This window comes from Chenopodium quinoa, unplaced genomic scaffold, assembly GCF_001683475.1.
Source record: "Chenopodium quinoa cultivar QQ74 unplaced genomic scaffold, ASM168347v1, whole genome shotgun sequence".
NCBI lineage: Eukaryota > Viridiplantae > Streptophyta > Magnoliopsida > Caryophyllales > Amaranthaceae > Chenopodium > Chenopodium quinoa.
In genome coordinates this window covers 10,204-25,733 of record NW_018743089.1, presented here as the reverse complement: position 1 = coordinate 25,733, position 15,530 = coordinate 10,204, and the positions used below count along the sequence as shown (strand labels likewise).

General features: G+C 36.4%; 2 pseudogenes; both read right to left on the bottom strand.

Moving 5' to 3' along the window:
- Nucleotides 1-4,550: 4,550 nt before the first annotated feature.
- Nucleotides 4,551-6,188, bottom strand: LOC110731771 (annotated as a pseudogene).
- A 1,215-nt stretch (nt 6,189-7,403) lies between these two features.
- LOC110731773 lies at nt 7,404-13,521 on the bottom strand (annotated as a pseudogene).
- Between the last annotated feature and the right edge of the window lie 2,009 nt (nt 13,522-15,530).

Sequence of the window (15,530 nt, the reverse complement as noted above, 5' to 3'; positions counted from 1 at the left end):
ACTATTAATACTTGTTCTATAAAATTAAAACATTTTAACAATGAAGCAACACAATATATATTAAACATCACTAGTTCACTACAATACAACATCATGTCTTCCTAATTAGATCCAAAACTTTCATCTATCACTTGTTTACCAATTTCAAGGACATCTTCTTCAATATCACAATCATAACCACGTAACCAATTTTGTGTGGTCACCAACGCCTCAACATTCTTAGGCAAAAGATGACGTCTGACATAGGCAAAAGATGACGTCTGAGATAGCAACAACAAAAAACAAAAAACAAAATGTCAAGATAACGTCTGAGATAGGAAAGCAGGGGGAAAAGATGAAATTTAATAGATAAAAGGAACAGACAATCGAGCTCACACCTGCTGGTGCCAACTGCAGCCTACAACTGGGGACAGAAAAACTCTGTTGACCCTCTTCTAGTTACTGACATTACATAATAGAATTTACATATGAATGACCACTAATCTCAGCTATTAAACTTGAGGTCTATTCGCATATAGAATTTACATCTGAATTTAAAATGAATGACCATCTGAATAATAGGGTGGTCTTTCTATTTTACATCTGAATTTTACATTTCAGTAAGTGGTCTTTCGTTCTAGCTAAGAGTTTCCTAATCTATAAGTCTAAATGCAGCAGAAGATTGTTAAAAATAAAATTCTAACAAGGATCAATCTCACATCTTGTATTATTCACAAATACTTCTTCAGATGATTAAACTTGAAGAAATCTTTAACACATTACTACCAATAAGATTCCAGTAACACCACTAATCTCAGCTATTAAACAATTTTAGAATACAGATAATGTATAAGAAATTAATTAGTGAAAAAATACATGTAATTGATTAATACGAAGTATAGTATATCACAGAATCATATAGCTGGGATGGTATGGTTGTAAAATCGTATAAATTGCTAAAAACAGAAAAAAAAAAAAAAAAAAAAAAAAAAAAAAAAAAAAAAAAAAACAGAAAAAAAATCGGAAACAATCAAAATCATGAACAATCGGAAAAAAAAATCGAGATTAGCTTGAGTAAGTATAAATTTACCTTCAACTTAGCTTGAGAGTAGCTAGAGAGAGATTGAAAGAAGGTGCTCAGCTTGGAGATTGGAAGAAAGAACTGGAAGAAAGAAGAACGAAAGAAGAAAGAAAGATGGGAAAAAAAAATAAACTTATATATGACGGCTGAGAATTAAGGAAGAGAAGGAAGCTAGGGTTTTCTTCTTATTTTTGGAGGGAAATTTCCCACCATTCATAATTTGAAGAAATTGTCAACCAAAAAAATAAAATCAATTTTTCACTTTGTAAAAATCAAAATTTTTAATTTTTGTTTAATAACATTAAACAAACTTTTATACAATTGATTAATTACATGGTTTCAAAAAAAACTAATTACATTTCTCGAATCCCGATAAAACGATATATACCTACATAATATCAGTTTTTATAAATTTTTTTAACACACACATTAAAATATTAAGTTCTTTAGATTATAAAATGTGAATCAGTTAGCGTGTAAATGTCTAGCGTTGCAATTAATAAAAAGATCGAAGACCGTTTAATAATATAATGACGTCATATCTTAGAGAGCTAGTAATATTACGGATTTGTACGTATAAGCAATACACTTGTAATCGTGTAAACTTATAAATGATATAATTGACTAGTAGATTAGTACATAAATACAAATTATTTAATTAGAAATGAGTTATGACTACATGAGTGATTGACTAATATCGTAATATGACTATATAGTATATAAGCAATTGTCAATTTAGCATAGCTGCATAATAGAATAATAGTGTACTAGACTATCTTACTCGGTAATATACTAATACCATTTCAGTATTTGATATGTTAGACTTAAGTTAAAAGTTAGTCTTTCTTATTAACTTGTTAGTCTAATTAAATAATTACTAATTACTAATTAGTGACTTTAGCCTTAGGGGTAAACCAGTAAAGGATATAGAAAAATATAATAATCTTATGATTTTCATCCCTTTATACTAATAGTATTTAACTATGAGAATATAAGATGGTTATATGTTATGTATATGTTAATATGTATAATCAATTGAAAGAATCAATATTACCTTCTTATTCATTAATGTGTTCTTTCATTGTATAAATCAAACTACTTTGTAATATCTTCATATATAACTTTATGCAAATATATAATGATAAACGAGCCTTAATTATCAGTCTTGTTGACTACTTAAGTATCGAATACCAAATTGCAAATTTCGATGTCACAACAACTCATCAAATCATGATTATGACACTATTAACTAAATGATCAAATCAGAAGCAGATAATAATCTGATAGTAAAACAATAATACATTAATGCACTAAACTTTTATAATGTACTTCGTAATAAACTAGTAAGATCAGTATGGCTAAACTTGAATCATAACATGATATGTATTTATAAAAATAATGAGAATCTGCATATAATATGATGCCTCAATATGAAGTGATGAAGTCTCGGCTTGATATAAAACTTGTTAACTAGCAAAAAGTTAGAAAGTAGTACAAAATTTTTTGAAATAAAAAACAGATCTAGACTCGAACCGTAATTTAGTAAATCTGAAATAAAACCGATATAAATAATGTTAAATCGTAGAAGAACCAAACCCGTGAACGAACCGAACCAGTTATAACCGAACTAAAATAAAACTAAACCAAAAAAGAACCGAACCATTTCCAACCTGAAACTGTTTGAACCGGTATAATCACCATTTACACCGAACCGTTAACAAACCGCAACCCGTTTGCACCGAACCGTTTACTACCGGGACTATTTACAACCCGAACCGAATTTAAACCGAGTTAAAAACCGTTTACACCAAACCGTTAACAAACCGCAACCCGTCTGCACCGAACCGTTTACAACCCGGACTGTTTACATCCCGGACCATTTACAACCCGAACCAAATTTAAACCGGGTTAAAAAACCGTTTACACCGAACCGTTAACAAACCGCAACCCGTCTGCACCGAACCGTTTACTACCCGGACCGTTTACAACCCGGACCGTTTACAACCCGAACCGAATTTAAACCGGGTTAAAAACCGTTTACACCGAACCGTTAACAAACCGCAACCCGTTTGCACCGAACCGTTTACTAACCGAACCGTTTAGAACCCGAACCGAATTTAAACCGTTCAAGAATAAACCGAAACCGAACCGAACCGATAACTATTTAAACCGAACCGAAACCGACCCGTTAGACATTTGAACCGATTTCAAACCGACCCGATTTCAAACCGAACCGATTTCAAACCGAACCGAAACCGAACTGTCAAACCGTTTTGACAGTGCTACTAGTGATGATGAATTTGTTGTGATGGGATTTTTTTTTTTAATAGTTCCGAGCAATTTCTCAAATTTTTTCATGGATTTCAGTACACAATAATATTAGACTCTAATACTCGTATTATTATTGGTAGTGAAACATTTACCAATATGACGAGTATCTTTTTGTATTATTGAGCTTAATCTAATACACAAATCGCCAAATCGCAACCTATAAGTTTTTATATAGGGGCCAATATCAATTGTCATGACTGTTATTTTGTCAAACACTACTCTCATTCATCTAAACAGCTTGAGGAAACTTCTCGTACATATAATTACTTATTTTAGGATTAGAGTAGATGATTGCAACTTCGCATGTAGCTCCAAACAAAACAGTAGCTTGATATTTTAATTTTTTTTTTCTTTTGGAGCTTTTGGCATTATCAAAGACAATCTTCAATTTGCTATCGTTTCATAAAAAAAAAGTAGGGTAACATTTTATTTTTGTATGACAAGGGATTATCAAGATATTTATCAACTTATGTGCCATGTTCAACCTTAAACGTGAAACACTAACTATCAAAAAAAATGATGTCGGGATTTAAAAACGACAAATGACTTGGCTTATCGTAATTCAAAATAATTCAAATATTTTGCAATCAAAATTTGTTTTTAATAATAAAAATAATAATGACGTAAGCAAAATTATTTATGACTCGTAATTATGACGTATGCCTCCTTCTCATCCTATTTGTTTCTTTATTACAAATCATATATATCTCCCATATCACAACTACTTACTTTAAGAAAATAATTCAAATATTTTGCAATCAAAATTTGTTTTTAATAATAAAGATAATAATGACGTAACGTAATCAAAATTATTTATGACTCGTAATTATGACGTATGCCTTCTTCTCATCCTATTTGTTTCTTTATTACAAATCATATATATCTCCCATTTATCAATAATGGCTCTAAAAATTGATTCTTTTGAAGCCAATGTTCATATTTCACTTGGACTCGTCTCTGTCCACTTCATTTCTAGGTCCCAAATGATATGTTACAAATTTACAATACCCAAAAATCTATGTTATTGTCATTCTTCCACCATAGTCCTTAACACTAACTCATATCAAACCTAAACTTGACTTGTCTAAATTTATTGATTTTGAAGTATCCAAACTTATTCTCCGTACAATAATAAAGCGAAGAACTCAACATTAAATGATGAGAACATAACCTTTATTCCGCTCGTTACTTTACTTTTATCGAATTCATGAACAATACATGCAATATAAATATATATTCACCCATAAGTCCATAACACCTTATATATATATCAAAAATTCAAAAGCAAGCATACTTGATCTATATTTTTCCGTACATGCAGGCTTAGTTAACTATACAAAGATCATGAAAAGAAAATTAACATGGACTGCTATAATCAGGAACTAAACCAGATAATAATTTCGAAATTCGATGAAGATTCTGCTGTTAAAGGGATTTATCTGAATCAGGCCTTCAGGGAATCAGGGGTGCATAATTGATACTCATCAAATCATATAGAATCAAACCATACACTATATAATCATAATATATAACTTGCATCACAATTACTGAGTTAAATCAACCCTCCCATTTTCTTGAAGAACCTTAAGAAGCTGAGAACCTTTCCTCTTCCCCCTAGCACTACAGTCCCCCTGCTGCAAGGCCAGGACCACCGCCCGCGCTACTTCTTTGGGTGGCGCCGCCTCCCATACCTGATGGTCCTCATCACCACCACCATACACCGCTGTGAGAACACTAATTGCATATTCCCGCCTCGGCCCTCCATTCGCCCCATGGTTGCCACCAGCATTGGCACCGCGAGTGCATGGGCCCGCACTTCGGCTGCTCCCTCAGGTATTGTGCACATGAGCTCAAGTGCCGCCAATGCCCGCTCTGCCACTGACCCTTCAAGGTCTGGCAGAGCATCCACCACTCGCAACGGGGCCCCACACTCCACTGCCACCCGTCGGTTCCCCTCTGCCAGGCAGAGCGCCAGCAGGACCTTTGTAGCCGACTTCGCCGAGACTTTTTGGCTCATGTGCTGTAACACCTCATCCACCACCACCGTCGGAACCACCACTGAAGCCCCACTCTCAGGGACAGCATCCGAGGGTGGGTTCGGGACAAGAGACTGCTCCAACATCTGGAGAGCCGCAAGACGATCCGAATCCGACCCTGAAGCAAAATGGAGCTCTGCCATATGGTAAAGCTCAATAAGATCAGGAAACTGAAACCCTTGTTTCCCCGCAGCCGTCGGTGACGGCAGCATGGGAGAAGAGTGTTCAGGTAGAGGATGAGGAAAAGTAGAAGGAAAACGCCACTGAGTGAAACTCTGGGAAGTAGAAGAGGAAGAGGACTCAGAATCAGAAGGCTTAACAGGGTGGTGAGGCAAAGTTGGAGGTGGTGCAGAATGAGTAGCAGAAGAAAGAATCCTGCTAGTTACCTGCGGTGGCGGAAGAGGAGGAGGAAGAGGCAAAGACGACGAAAAGTGTGGAGGCGAAGAGTGAGGAGTATTAGGACTAAGAGGGGAATCAGTACAGTGGCGAAAGAAAGCGCAGGAGAAGATTGAAGCACTGCTTCGCTTCTGAGAAGGTTGATGATTATGATTATGGTGGTGGTTTGGATGAGTAGCTCTCATGGTGGAAGATAGAGAATAGAGAGAAAGATGTTTAGTTAGAAATGGTAGAGAATATGAGATTCCTAACTCCAAGAAAGCTAAGAAAAGAAAGGTAAAAGGGGGGTGAAGAAGAGTACGGAAGGAGTGTGGAGTTTAGCAGGATATGTCAGTATCAGTCTGTTGTGATAATGTGAGTTGGGATTGGTGTAATATTTGAAGCAGTTTCCTATCAAAGAGATTTGGGAAGGTGGGGATTAATCCTTATTATGGGAGGGTACCTATCCCATAAATTTAAGGCTCTTTTGAGTTATGAGGGTAGGAAAAGGGAGGGTCTTTATATAGGAGGGTCTGTGAAAATTATACAGGGAAAGGGAGAAAGTAGCAGTAGAAAGACAGACAGTTGCTGAAAGCTAATTCTGTAATTTATTAAGGTTATCTCTTGCATAACAAAAAGGTGCAAGTTTTCTTTCCCCTCATTTTATGTGGGTGGCTAGTTCACAATAGTACAATACTACTAGTCCTCCATGTGCAAGCTCTACATGAATTTTAGATGTATACGACTGTACTGCTAGCTAATCAGTTGAGATCGATAAGGTATTTTAACAGATCCCTAGACTCGTGCTGACGGGAATTTTGTAAAATCTTACCAACTCTAGGATGATGCTTATAGTGTCCTTGGTTAGTTCACTTAATTGAAATGGTACACTAAGGATTGCCACGGATTATGTACCGCCTTTGAATAAGGCATACACCTTCCTGCCCTTTTCATAAGGTGCCATTCTAAGGTCGTGCTTGATAAAGAGAGACGGGACGCTGGGCCAGGCAGTTCAAAGGTTGTGATGGTAATGGAGGAGAGTTTTGGGTAAATGGTATGGAATTTTACCAAGGGATGGTAATTTTGGGAATTGAAAGGAGCTTGCATTAGACTAGTCAAAGTTGCTTGCAAAATCTGAATAAAGATATTCCGCACAAAAAATCATGTCATGAAATGTCATTTTAAAGCCAATTAACAAATCCAACCAAACATTTTATAGAACGACATTGACTGGACAAATCATTTACTCTGTATTAGCAAATAAATTCACAATTATAGTCATCCTTAATTAGCTAAAAAAATCATATAAGAAGTACTCCATATCATAATTGTTAGACAGCCTTGAACTAGAAGATTGGCCAATTATTGAGCAAATTGCTCAAACAAGATAATGGCAACCGAAAATAGAGCATTCCACATTCATCATTGCAAATTGTAAACATAGGATAAACTCTAGCTAGTGTCAACTAATGAATTTTGATGTCAAAAACAAGATAGTGATTCTAACTACAATTTGGTTCAACTGTGAGTAAAATCTTATAATGTGAAAATACCCTCCAGTGCTTCTAGATTTACAACGACAATGGGCTACCTCGAGAATATAATGCTACAAAATTTGTTAAAAGTTACAGGAGAAAACGCTGTTTAAAGAATGCAAAATGTAAAGTGTGACATGGGGAAATCACCTCCACTTATCTCTCAAGTCTTTGCGCTCAGACATGATCCAGGTGACAAAGATTGCTGCCACAAGCACAACTATGGTTAAGAGAAGTAATGCATAGCTGAACTCGTCTGTCAGGGAGTCGTAAGTTTTTGAGGGAGCAAGTCGGGTTAAAAACAAATCAGCTCCATACGCAAAGACGAGGGTAGTGGACTCTAGCTTGGCAGGTACAGAAATTATGCCTCTAAGACCTTCCACTTTGAGTGCATGTGTCACATAAGACTGCAAAACAGCATTATAAGATACATGAGAAACCCCTATATATAATTCAGTGTAAATGACTAGCAAAAATGGGACAGATACACTACAAAAGGCTCCTGCATGTCTGCAATTAAATCCTGATAGTTATACGAGTTTGAGCATCAGCAAATTGGGATAGGGGCTTGAGGGTTTTTTTTTTTTTTTTTTTTTTTTTTTTTTTGGTGTGTGTGTGTGTGTGTGTGTGTGTTGGAGGGGGGGGGGACAATTTTTGTTAATTTAGCTTCCATAAACAAAAATCTACAGGGCACTCAGCCTTATTATCTTATACGAGTACAACATAATTCTACAGCAGCATTAGAAATTCAAATCAAAGTGCAAAAGAAAGAAGAGTGAAAGTGAGGCAGGGGAAGGAATGGACTTGTATTATCTTTCGAGTATTTGGTTTATTAAATGGGAGGAAAATGGCCCCCTTCAATTTTCTTCCCATTTTTTGTATCCAACGAGGGAAAATGAAGTCCTTGTCTATTGCCTTCTTTATTTCCCCAGTCCCTCCCCTCCAAATTCTCAATTCAATCACACATCTAAAGGGATTTGGGGCTTCATGCATCAATGTGGTATACTATATGCAAAAATAAAAAAAGCAATCAACCAATTGCCTATGATATACCTGTGGATTGATTGGCAACGCATCTGTAAGAGGTATAATTCCATCTTCCAATTCAGTTGGGGTTGGTTTTGCAGACCGACGAGGGTCAAGAAAGCGCTTGTCAAGAGCCAAAACCTATTGAAGATATAGCACAAAATCAACATAATTAGCCCACAGCAGTTGTTAGAGCCTTAATAGCACGTAACACCGAGCCTAACCTGATCGCCAACAGTTCCTATTAGAAGTTGTTTTGCTGTTATTCCTTTAGCAGTCAATGTTACGGATACTGTCTTCACAGAATGGGTGAAAAAATAAGTTTGCGATTTTGTCATAATTTCTGGTCGAGAGTATGATGAAACTGGTGAGGTAAGATTATGCTTCCCAAGAATGAGCTTCCAAACATTCTTGATGTCCTGAATATATAAAGAATATCAGAAAACATGAATGGGTCGTATAAGTATATAACTCATATAAGCCGATTGAAATTGCATATACAATAAGCACTTATAAAAGTTTGAAATAATACCGCTCGGGATTGATCATAGATTTCAATCACTGAAATTTCATATCGGTTAGCCCTGAGATTAAAATAGTGGTAGACAACCCAGTTCTCACTGAAAACCTTCAAGAGGATACAGCCAAAAAAAAAAAAAAAAGAGGCATATAAGAACAGAGGTTTGACATTACTAAGAGAACTAATGTCATAGGGAGGAAAAATCTGTATTCAACTTACTGCACGAACAGGACCCTGTGAGCCATGATGCGTCACGCGGTGTAATATCCGCCCAGTCACGGTATCTATAAGGTACACAACCAACCATGACTCATCTGGGGTCACTGATCCAATTTCACCAGCACCTTTGGGTGCAACAGTAGCAACAAATAACAAATTTTTGGAAATATATTTGAATAGCACATTTCGATCTGCCATTACTTTAGCTTGAGTGTGTACCACCTACAGAAGAGCAAACATTTTTTAGAATCCATATCAGACGAGCAACACAATATACATTTACCGAATAAAAATTCCTACAAAGATCAAACCAACATTCAATCCCCTCCTTCCAATCGAAAAAATAATAAAATATATACGAAAACCATACCTCACTTGCTTTCCTAGCAACGGTAGCAATTATCTTTTCCGAGTCCGAAGGGAATACAATCGACCACAAATCCCTTGAGCTGAAGCAAAATTCATCAGCTATCTCGCTCATACATTTGCTCTTTAATCCATGTCCTCTCAACATGTTATTTTCAGCATCAACAGAGTACCAGTACACATTAATATACTCACGCTCAAATATGACAGCAGCTTCAGGAGTCTTAGGGTATAAATGCAGATTTCTATCTACATCTACTATTAAATGAAGACGCTTTTCTGTTGAATCAGCAAATGGCAATGGAATGACATCAACAACAGAATGAGTCAAGCTCAGAGAGCTAAGCTCCTTCCCTGAGTAGGTATCAACAATTGAAAGAATGCCAGGTGCATCAATTCCATTCCCACAGCGGCCAACAACAAGAACAGCTGGATTCTCATCCATAGCATGATGATGAGGAACCTGCCACTGGTACAGATTAAGAGCTACAGGATTTTCACATGTATCAGACTTGCGCAAGTTAGGCAGAAAAGTAGACCAAACAACTCTTCCATCTCCAGTGTGCAATGCATAAACTTTCCCAGATTTAGTCAGCACTATTAGCAACTTCCTGAAACCATTATGATCTCGGGTCAATTTGCTTTTCTCGGAACTTTGTAACCTCAATGCCTGGATGGAAACCATATCTTCAGCGCTTGCAAGCATCAGAGTACCTTTAAGCTTCAACATGTGTCCCTGTGTCATGTAAGTTAATCAGCTAAATAACACAAATGTAGAAAATTCCATATAAGACTTGCCTGCCGCAAGAATTGTGGAACAACAGAAAGCCAATGCAGTCTCCTGGCAAGTTGGTTGATGAGACCGGTAAATAGCATACTTATTTCTCAAAGTCCATTTTCAAACCAAAAATAAAAGGCCTTCATTCACAAAGGCTTCTCTTTAGGAGAGGAAGAAGATATATAAAACAATCATTTTGTCACAAATACTGTCATTCATAATATATTCACTTTTTTGGTTGCCAATGAGGAGGGGATAAGGGGACGGTCACTTTTTGAAATGGGCCCTTTCATGTCGACACCATCCCCACCCCCCACCCCCCAATAAAAAAAAAAAAAAAAAAAAAAAAAAAAAAAAAAAAAAAAAAACATAAGACAATCTAACAGAAATAAAACTAGTGTGATTTGATTACTGAGTGAGTTGATGTCAAAATAAGTCATTTAAAGCAAAGTTATTCAAACATGCAGCACTAGACACTTGTGGTATTGCAGACTTAGCAGTAGTGCAAAAGCAATAAAGACTAAACCCTGGAATGATTATATATGCAATGACCATTTACAAGATTAAATCACACAACTAATTATTTACTGCCGCACCTAGCTCTCAATTATAAAAATAAACCAACAATAAAATGCATACCTTCAGCCACTCAAGAAGACCCTGCTCGACTTTGGCAACTGACACACCTTTCTTTTCTAGGGGGAGTTCCGAAGTCGTGACATCTACAATTGAAGCAAGCCCATCTTCCCTACTCCAAACAATATTACCTTGTTGCAATAATGATACAGAGTGATCTTCCATCACAACTAATGCTCTAAACCCATAAGATCTGTCGGTACGGATATAATTATTAATGAAAACCTTCTGAACAGTCCCTCGATTAGGATCAATCTGGATGCTTTCTTTCAAAATATCGGTACTATAATCACTACCAAGCTTCACTGTGAGATGAATTTGATTACCCCCTTGTTGAACAATTCCAAAAGCTAGCTGATCTTCTTTGAATGAAAGAGCACCACTAACAGCAGAAGAATCCTCAATTTTGTCCACAACCTCAAGCTTGCTTTGGTCATTTACTCTAAAAAATACTATATAAGAATTGCTCTTTACAGCAAATATCCCTTCCAGGTTAACGGGTAACAAAGCCGCTTCCCCAGAAAATTGAGGAACAAGATCATGAATATTTGTCTTCTGGAAAATGATTTTCCCATCTTTTAAGCTTATTAGTACCAGTTCTGTGCGACTTGCATCCAGAGCTACTAAGATTTCACTAGAGACGAGAGATATTTCACCAGAGAGTCCACCAGGAAAGTCTACAACATCTTGATTTAGTAACTCACCGGTCTTGATATTGAATCTATAGGCATGTAACTTAGAGGAGCCTGAAATTCCTACAGCATACATGACATCACCACTAACAGGCTTGATTAATTGTTGAAGCTCCACACTGGCAAGAAAAGTTGGCATATAAAATATGAAGTTAAGAACATTAGCTTTTGGACAATTAAGGCATAGAAACTAAACTAGATAAACAATTCAACCTTTTAAGTTCAATATTCCAGAGGACTGCACCATCTACACTTGAAATTGCATGAAGGCAATCATTACTATAAACAAGGATTAAATTATCACGCTCCACCTTCAAATCAGTCTGCATGACAGAATCAAGTAAATGTTATTAGATGGCTATATGATATGTTCATGTGCAAAAATACCAAAATTTTTGGGGCAGTAAAGATAAACAAAACCAATCGAAATGCTACACGAAACGGAGAAACTTTGATGTTACCAGATATTTCAGCCAAGATCATTAAGCTAGAAAATCAAGAACACAATGGACACAATTCAGCGGCTATAGCAGACAGCAGAAGTTAAATCTACAACATTATATAATGAGGAAATGTTATGACCAACCACTGTCAACAATGAAGATTCTGATAATTTCTTGCCAACAAGGAATGACTCCCACACCATCTGCCCATCGGGAAGATTCCATGCTCTAATGATACTTCCCTTTGATGAGAGTGTAATCACATCTGGACAAAAATTAAAACAGAAATACATATGTTAACGATTGTTGTTCCTGTTTGATATCAGCAACATAATACAATCTTCCTAGCTTTTTTTCTTTTAATTTTTTTTGCAGTGTATTACCAATAGAACATTCACTGTCACCCACTAAAAATAGTAAACACTCAACCCATCTCAGAGAATGGACTAAGAGAGTCCACCTTCCAAAGTTCTTGCAAAAAAGTTGGACTCTGTGTTTACTCTCTATGTGCCGATCATCTCTCGACAAATCAAAAAGGTTGCACAATCTGATCACTTACAAATATACAAACTAGAATTCCAAAATAATAAAACCCTAAAATTCAGCCCAAAAGACAAGAAGTTCAAAGTCAACATCCACAGCACAGTAAATTCACGTTCGATCACAAAATCACTTACTACAGGGTTTAAGATATCTTCTAGTTAACTCATTGCACATCTACTACAATATAAATACAATAGTCAACATCATAAAACTCAAAATATTCCAATTAAATTGCAATTCCAATCAACTTACTCACAACTAATAATCCAGAAATTGCATCACAAAAAAGCTCAACCGAATCGAATACAACAGCGAAACACTTACATTTCCCAAGGGCGATATCAATGTGATCAATTCGATCATTCTCCCAAGAACATGCCTCCAAACTAACAACAAAATCACCAATCAAAATCAAAACAAAATCTAACTTTTAACCATTCAATACAATATCACAATTCAATCAATTCCAAACAACTTACAAATCTCGCCGCGGCGAAGATCAAGAGATGCGATAACACTCTCTTCAGTGGACACTACAAGCCTCTTCCTCCCCGCTTTCGGAGTATGGAAAACTGCTTGCTTTACTTTCCCTAAGTATTGCTGATGCCTGCGATTAATGCGAAAAAAACACCATGAAATTCAGAAAAATTGAAACAAGATGAAAACTGAGTTGAATGAATTGAATTAGGAAAGAGAAATCAAAATTACCAGTCAGCGAGACCTGCTTGATCTTCGTAGAGAGAGAAAACGAGTAAGGAAGAAGAAAGGAAGAGGAAGAAGAGAAGAGAAACCCTAATCGCCATTGCCATGGCGAGTAGCTGAGCGTTGAAAGCTCTCAAGGAGAGAGAAAATAGAGGTAGAGATCTGATTGGGGTTCAACACTCTGAAGGAGAGATGTTTAAGACTCGTTTTTCAGCTGTGTTGTTATATGGAGAATCAAATTATGATATTTTATCGGGTGCACATGAGATGAAAGGGAAAACTTTATCTCTCCCAAATTGTCGAGCCTGCTATCCCGAGTTGTGTTGATCGGTAAATTACTTAACCTAGTATAGTATGAATATACATCGAATATTCAGGTGTAATATTGTATTATACTTGTATTTAACTCAATAAGTTATCACGAAATTGTAAAATAGGGTTTTAGTCATGGGTTTTAACTTCGGTTCACCGAATACTTTATTATGAATTAGAAGTAAATAATTATTAATAATTATTTACTTTATAATAATTATTAACTTCGGTTCACCGAATACTTTAAATCTTAATATTGGATGATCTTCGAATAAAGCTTTGTTAGAGAGCTAGACAAGGTAGAGAAGGGAGATTAGGTTGAGGAAGTGGAAGTTGTGGCCATAAGATTTTGTTATAATGGTTTCTTTTGAAATAAGCTAAGGGATTCCAAAATCAGTTGGACTGGATCCAAATTGGAAAGCTATTGGGTACCAATTTCGGTACTGAGTACTCAATTATGTATGTATATACTTCGTAATAATTGAAAATACAGATTTTAATACTTTGGTGTATATCATTTTTAAGCTGACTGATATGATTCGTAATCCTTGTTATTGAAAATTTGTTTTTCTATACTCTACTCGCTTTTCCCTTTCATCCCGATATTCTTAGTTTTTGTACTCTTCATGTCTCTACTTTCAATTCACAAAAACGAATACTCCATATACCCGCAGGTATGGGTCCCTTATTAAATTGTTTTAATGATTTTGTTGTTACAAGTTTATAATTGTTTACTGACTTTATTCTATATGAGAGAATTGATGCCAAAGTAAATGTCCAATGAAAGTTATGTCAAAGTAGATGTGTCAATGAAAGTCTGCACAAACTAGCATGTGTAAGTGAGATATAGGCCACGTTCTTTTAAACTAAATTTGAGCTATACTCGTGTGAAGTAGAATAATTAATTAAGCTAAGCTAAATTAAACTGAACTAAACTTAAAGTAAGTCCAAATAAAACAAGGCTATAGTCTAATAAGTGTTTGTTTAGACATAGTTGAAGTTTAATTTGATGGTCATTCTTCCAACATTTGAATTTAAATTATTCAAGATATCATTAAAATTTAGGAGTTTTTGACTTATAACACCACAAAATTGTCAAAAAATTGATTATAACACCACAAAATCTAAAACTTTTATTATAACACCACAAAAAAAAACCCAAAAATTGAATTTCACCGCCACTTAACGGATTTTTGGATGGAATCCGTTAAGTGGGGTCCACGCTGCCACGTGTCACTATATTATTGATTAAAAAAAGAAAAATTTAAAAAAGAAAAAAAACCCCAAAATTAACCTCAACCACCCGTCCCCACCACCTGTCACCCTTTTCCCTGTCGGAACTCCCCTATTTCCGACACACCCACAGCCATCGGAACCTGCACCACGTCGGACACACCAACGGCCACCGAAACCCTCCTCCCTTTCCCCTACTCAAAATCGATAGCCACTGGAACCCTCCTCCCTTTCCCACTCAAAACCGATAGCCACTAGCCTATCACCGTTTTTCTTACTCCCCAAAACAAAATTAGCAACTAGCGGTCGAAATCGACCGAATTAGGGTTGAATTTGACCACTCAGGCCCTAAATCGCCCGTTCTCAATCGTTAGTGGCCGTTTTTGGTGGTGGTTAGGGTTTAGGGAGTTGCGGCTGGGGGTCGAACGGCACGGGTGGGGGAAGGATGGGGTGGGGGTTTCGAGGAAGCTGGTGGTCGATGGGGTTTGTCGGGGCTGGTTGAGGAGGGTGGGGTGACCGAGTGAGGGCTGGTGGTGGCTTTGGCGGCAGTGGGGTGTGCTGACAGTGGGGGTTAGGGTGGCCATTGGTGGGCTAGTGGTTGGGTTAGGGTTTAGGGTTTTTTCTTTTTTCATTTTTATTTATCTTAATTTTAATCCAATGCCTTGTTGACACGTGTCCATATATATAGTAGGTCTCACTAATGGATTCCATCAAAAAAATCCG